At 46.8% G+C, this 6,940-nt stretch overlaps 1 protein-coding gene across 2 annotated transcripts in view; it reads right to left on the reverse strand.

Annotated features, from left to right (window-relative positions):
* VAMP2 (vesicle associated membrane protein 2) overlaps positions 1-6,940 on the reverse strand; it is an 84,095-nt gene that overhangs the window by 67,998 nt on the left and 9,157 nt on the right. The window contains exon 1 of one of the 2 annotated variants that reach the window (XM_018564817.1): positions 6,406-6,412. The exons of the other annotated variant lie outside the window; for it this stretch is intronic. The gene's annotated coding sequence lies outside the window, so the exon portion shown is untranslated. Of the gene's footprint in view, positions 1-6,405; positions 6,413-6,940 lie in introns of those variants that run through there. 2 annotated transcript variants of the gene reach the window in all.

A 6,940-nucleotide genomic window follows, 5' to 3' on the forward strand; every position in this document is an offset into this window, starting at 1 on the left:
TTCGTATTTTTAAAATGTTGATTTATTTCATTATGTTCTTCTTTTTATAAATTTGAATATTTTTTTCAGTTCTTATTTATTTTATTATTTTTTTTACTGTTTTTTTTTTCACGTAACATTACTGCTATCACAAATGGGCTAACAAGCAGCTGTGTGATAGCGTTTGGAGGTGACAGGTTCTCTTTATTGGACCTGTCACCCCCAATGACAGCTGAGAGGGGAAGGCTGCGGGTTCAGCGTTCCTGTGTCAGCGGAGAACGGACGTTGTCGGGTTAATCTTATCCGCAGTCTTCACAACGAGTCTATTCAGCAGAACGGCGTCTGGAAATAAATTGCAGCGCTCGGCTCGTTCTGGTGTGAAGTAGAAATTCGAATGCAGATAAAGTAAACGTCGCAATACGTCGTAATAACACGTAGCCCCGCCCCCCACGCAACGCACACCATCAGCACTAAAGAGACCCTGTCCTCGCTCTATAATAAATCAGCAACAATCTTCTGATAAGATGACACCTCAAACCTCCTTCTATGCGTCTGATCCCCCCCCCGTAATTATGGATGGTGTTATATTGGACAAGCTCGAGAGTGCTGCTGGGAGCCGCCATCTTGGATGTGGCATCGGCAGCCCCCAGGCAGACTCAGAGCTGTCAATCAAACAAGACTCCATAGCATTCCCTTTCTATGATTGATTTACAGTGGAGGCTCACTGGACAGCCTCTCATCTATCTGATGGCGTCAGAGAAGAGAGGCTGATAGTAGGAGCTTGCACGCAGTAGATCGCTGAATTCAGAACACCCAAGGAAGGCGCCATCTTAGTCTCTCTTTGGATGTCAGTTGCCATAGTGCTGCACATGTGATCAGCTGTGATACCAGCCATTTATGGGCTTGAAAGTTCGGTTGAGAGCTGAACATGTGAGTAGCTATGACACCAGCCAATCGAGAGCCTAAAAGTTCGGTTGAGAGCTGCACTTGTTATTTGCTGTGAGAATTAGGGTTGCCACCTGTCCAGGATTCAGCCGGACAGTCCGGGTTTTGAATGCTGTGTCCGGGTTTCATGGCAGCAGAAACCCGGACACAAGATGTCAGGCAAACAGGGGCAACCAAAAGTAACATAGGGGCTACTGGCCCCCTACTGAGAATAATCCTAACTGTGATATTTATATATGAATGGGTGGCGCTAATTACATACGAATAAGCCGCGACTCATTCTACCAAAAATATGTCCACATGTCGCTAGAGTGTTCGGGTTTCGCTTGAAGAAAAGGTGGCAACCCTAATGAGAATGGCTATTAGAGGTCTCGCATGTTCGGTTGAGAGCTACACATATGATCAGCTATGACACCGCCCATTTGAGGGCCTAAAAGTTCAGTTGAGAGCTGCAAAGGTGATCAGCTATGACACCGCCCATTTGAGGGCTTTACATTTCGGTTGAGAGCTGCAGAGGTGATCAGCTACGACACCAGCCATATGGGGGCTTGGATGTTCAGTTGAGTTGAATGCCACACGTGGTCAGCTATGACACCAGCCATATGGGGGCTTGGATGTTCGGTTGAGAGCTGCAGAGGTGATCAACTATGACAGCGGCCATTTGAGGATTTCAGAATTTGGTTGGGAGCCGCAATAAGCGCACTGACAACCTTGACAGTTGGAATGCCTTGAAAGTAACGGTTGTGGAAGCCATTACATTGGTCGGTAGAATTCCGCTTTATTGTCTCCCAAAACCGTTACTTTCAAGGCATTCCAACTGTCACGGTTGTCAGTGCGCTTATTGCGGCTCCCAACCAAATTCTGAAATCCTCAAATGGCCGGTGTCATTAGCTTGAAAGCTCTCAACCAAACTTTTAAGCCTTCAAATGGGCGTGCCATAGCTGATCACCTGTGCAGCTCTCAACCAAACTTCCAAGCCCTTAAATGGGCGGTGTCATAGCTGATTAGGTGTGCAGCTCTCAACCAAAAGTTCAAGCCCTCATATGGCTAGTGTCATAGCTAATCGCCTGTGCAGCACTCAACCGAACTTTTGAGCCCTCAAATGGGTGGTGTCATAGCTAATCGCCTGTGCGGCACTCAACCGAACTTTTGAGCCCTCAAATGGGTGGTGTCATAGCTAATCGCCTGTGCGGCACTCAACCGAACTTTTGAGCCCTCAAATGGGTGGTGTCATAGCTAATCGCCTGTGCGGCACTCAACCGAACTTTTGAGCCCTCAAATGGGTGGTGTCATAGCTGATCACCTGTGCAGATCTCAACCAAACCTTTAATCCCTCAAATGGGTGGTGTCATAGCTGATTAGGTGTGCAGCTCTGAACCAAACCAAACCTTCAAGCCCTCAAATGGGTGGTGTCAAAGCCGATTAGATGTCAGCTCTCAATCAAACGTTCAACACTCAAATGGGCGGTGTCTTAGCTGATGAGGTGTGCAGCTCTCAACCAAACTTTCCCAAGCCCTCAAATGGGTGGTATCATAGCTGATCACCTGTGCTTTGCTTTAAGAAGAGAGTTTCTCAGCCCCTTCCGGGCACGTTACATAGTTACATAGTATTTGAGGTTGAATAAAGACATTAGTCCATCAAGTCCAACCTATTAGGATCTCATTCTAGGAGTACCCGTACCCCTGTATATTACGGTCCCTTAAGAAATCGTCCAAAAGTTTCTTGAACAATTCCACATTATTTGCTGAAATCACCGCCTGTGGCAGTGAGTTCCAGACCCTAACTGATCTTACTGTGAAGAACCCCCTTCGCCCCTTGTGCTGGAATTTTTTTTCCATCAATTTTAGGTGATGGCCTCTAGTTTTTGTAACGGAGTTAATTTTAAACAGTTTATCGCTAATGTTGCTACCACCATTAAACATTTTGTACATGGAAATCATATCCCCCCTTAATCTCCTCACCTCTAATGTGAACATGTTTAAATTTAGTAGCCTCGTCTCGTAGCTCTGGTCCTCCATACCCCTAATTAGTTTGGTTGCCCTTCGCTGGACTTTTTCCAACTCAAGGACATCTTTTCTTAGTACTGGTGACCAGAACTGGACCGCGTACTCCAGATGAGGTCGAACCAATGATCTATAAAGTGGCAAAATGTTGGTATCAGTGGGGGCACATCATGGTGCATAGAACACACAGTCATGTGCGTTTTGCTCTCACATTGTAGTGCATTTTTTTACGTTATTCAAAGTTACCAAAAACACTTCATTCAACTCAATCGCTCATCACGTGTTTTGGGCACTAAAAAAGCACAACGCGTTTATGCAGTGGCGTCACGCGGGGGTACGGCCCACACCCAGGTGCCACTAGTGGCGGGAGACATCAAAATGACTGACAGTCATTTTGGTGTCACCCCCTATGAAAAGTCAGGCACTTGGTCATGGACCAAGAGCCCGACAGTGTCATGGGTGAGAGGAGGGGACCCGGCAGCATACCTGCCGGGTGAACGTCCCCTCCTCTCTCTGTCGGCCGCTGGCAGGCGTCAATAAGATGACCTTGCATGCGCAATGACGTCATGGCAGGGTGTCACCCCTTCTCCGCTCCGGATGTCACCCGGCCTCGGGACGCCCCTGCGTTTATGACTCATTGCTACATCTATTCCTAGCAAACTCAAGTCTGAGAACAAAATGGCAGGTTCGGGAGCGCTTGCGTTGGATGGCGAGGGCCCACAAGAACCTTTACAGCTCTGGTTATGCTTACAAAAACCGCGGTGCGTGGCGGAGGGCCCGGGAAGAAATTGGACGCAAGTTTTGGAGCTCTAAAGTCATAAGACAAGCCAGGAAGCAGATACAAGGACGATGATGACGTATGATGTACCAGATGATCCTGCTTCCTGTTGACCAAAACTAAGGATGAGTTCAAGTTTGGGCCAAAACTAGGTTCCTTCCGAACACAGAAGGAAGTTCCTTCCACTGCCACCCATTTTGGCTATATTTGGTCTTTGCCATTGATCACCACAACCATCTATCAGCAAGGTGTGTTGGAATGCCATTGAGAATGAATTGAACCGCATCGCACCCACACATCAAAACCTGTGTAGATGCAATACAATAGTGTGAATGGGCCCTAAGGCCCCGGAAGGGAAGACGCGGGAAGGCAAGGCCCGAAAAGGGAAGGCCCAGGAAGAGAAGGCTCGAAAAGGGAAGGCCCAAAAAGGCCTGTGATTGGCGCTGCGTGCTGTCAGCTTCCTGGCGGGCTCGGCATGTGGAGCTGCGAACACGCCCATGCCCATCCTTAATCAACATGTGTTCATCAATCAAAGTCTAACTCCCCACCCCCATACACACTAAGATCCAACTTCCTGTCAAACCGCTTACGATTTGTTCCTCAGCCCTGGTCCTATATCATGTGTGTGTGTGGTGACAGGTGCTCTTTCAGCCAGAGACAATTGACTTTGTTGTCATTCTATAAATGATTAAAAAGGGAAACCTGATCCCTGCCGGTTTCTTTCCTGTGTTGATGGTAAAGAGTAGTTACATCTGCCACCGTTTATTTAAAGTCTATACTCGTATTGTCTAAGGATTACCGGGCCCTGAGTCCGACGCAGGGCCACCCGCAGCCATCTTAATTCACCTAAACAGAAGCCGCTACTTTTCTTTGCTAAAATGTACTGCACATCACTGTGCTAATTAGATAAACATGAAATAAAAAAATAAAAAAAAGAGCAATCAGTATGTAAAGTAAACATTAAAAACTTCAGTGAAAAATATAAAAGAAAACATAAAAATATTTGAAAAAATAGCATTTTCAACATTTTTTATATTAATTTTTATTTATTCATTTTTAATAATATATTTTTATTTTTGACTTTACTTTTAGGGGCTTCTGGGGAATATTAGGGGTCTAAACAGACCCCTGATATTTCCCTTTTAAAATAGAAAAAGAGATTGAGGACACAGAGTCCTCAATCTCTTATTCTGCAGTTCCTGTTATAAATGAACAGGAATCCTCTATACTGAGTGTTCCTGATCATTCATAACATGAGGACAGAGTATGTTTATTATAATCACAATCATGAATGAACAGGAAGTGATGTAGATCACTTCCCATTCATTCATAATGGAGGATATAGTACACATACCATGTCTTCAATTAACTACAAACACTTAGCGATCACTGATCACTGCTTGTCCCCGCTCTCCATCCTGACACGCTGTCACAGGAGGCTGGGGGGCGGTCCGGGGAGGAGAGCTCCGCCTCCTGTGACAGCGCTGGCTGTTTCCGCCCCCACACTGCTCTGCCAATCTGTGACAGGAGGCTGAGCGGTGTGGGAGGAGAGACGCTGGCCACTCACATGGCTCTCCTCCCAAAGCGCTGGGCTGTCTGTGACACTTTCTCTCCTCCCCGCTGGGACACAGAGCAGCGCCCAGCGGGGAGGAAAGAAAGCAGGGATGCGCCAATGTATTGACAGGAAAATTGCACTTTCGGCATTTAGCCAAAAGTGCAATTTTCAGATGATATGTTTCGGCGGCCGATATATCGGTGCATCCCATATATATATATATATATTTATATGTCCTGTCCCTAACAGGAACAATAGGTTCTAACCCTTCGCTCCTCTACCTAAAACCTAATAAAAGATTTTGGCTGGAGTTGGTCTGGGGCGGGATGCAGTGACATCATTGTCATTGGCCGTATATGGCTACATGGCTATATTTGGTCAATGACATCAGCACAAGCATTGGGCGGGTGGACCGTGGCACTTCCTTGTTCGGAAGAGCTAAGGTCCGGACCGGGTTCAGTCTGAACCTGAGCTTATCCCTTGTCACCAGGACGGGGAGGTGAGGGGAAAACTTCTCCCCTCACAGACAGGAAGTAAAAGTCAACCTCCCAAATGGGACACAGACAGTAAATAAACTGACGAGGGTTTTGATTACTCCCAATTCTATTCAAACTAAAAAAAAAAAAAAAGTTTGGGTTATACAAACACTTTAAATATGACCCCTCCCAAACACAATCAAATTTGGTGACTGGAGGAACCAAGCGCACTGTCCCCAAACTTTCTAAACAAAGAGCCAGTTTGTTGTCCCTTTTTCTTTTTAGGAGAGTCGGACATTGGTCAGCGGGAGAAAACAATGTCCCATCAGGGATAGTGCCCCACCGTAATTGGTCTCAGTGGGAGGAATAGTGCCCCATCATTGGTGTCACTGGGGGGAATAGTGTCCCATCATTAGTGTCAGTGGGGGGAATAGTGCCCCATCATTAGTGTCAGTGGGAAGGAATAGTGTCCCATCATTGGTGTCAGTGGGATCTGTGCCCCATCATTGGTGTCAGTGGGAAGGAATAGTGCCTCATCAATTGCTGAGCAAAAGACTACTCGGCAGGGCTGACACCACTAAGCCCACAAAAACACTGTGTGTTGTGAGCCCACACCAGGACTTAGGAGCTAAGAGCATTTCTGGCAGGTCAGGAGGTACTTTTCTGTACTTGCAGGGTTTTGATAGGGATAAAACATGGGGAAATGTCCACGTATTGCAGAGATGACTGCATATGTTTTGTCTTTCCCCTGAAGTACACTTTTACTGTCCAATAAATGCTTGTTACAGCACTCTGCAGAGATACGTATATCTTGCATTGTGTCAACATTTACCTAACACAGCAATAGCAGTTCAGAGCGCCCAAGGAGCCTCCAGGAGTACTCAATATGCAGATATTGGCTTCCAGCCACACTCCGTCCACATCCGTCAATACAGCTACTACACTGACATGAATGATGGTAGGGGGAGGTGTAAAGGGGGGTTGCAGAGCGAGTTTAAAAAAAAATGCTTTACGAATCACAAATTGCTTAAGGCCAGCCCCTGCTCCGCTCTGCACTGGAGAAAGGCCAGGAGAAGCAATAGAGTGAGGGCTCTGATGGAGTGGGGACACGGATGGAGCGAGGGCTCTGATGGAGTGGGGGTGCGGATGGAGCGAGGGCGCTGATGGAGTGGGGACACGGATGGAGCGAGGGCTCTGATGGAGT

Source organism: Nanorana parkeri, unplaced genomic scaffold (assembly GCF_000935625.1).
Source record: "Nanorana parkeri isolate BGI_ZX_2015 unplaced genomic scaffold, ASM93562v1 scaffold784, whole genome shotgun sequence".
Classification (NCBI taxonomy): Eukaryota; Metazoa; Chordata; class Amphibia; order Anura; family Dicroglossidae; genus Nanorana; species Nanorana parkeri.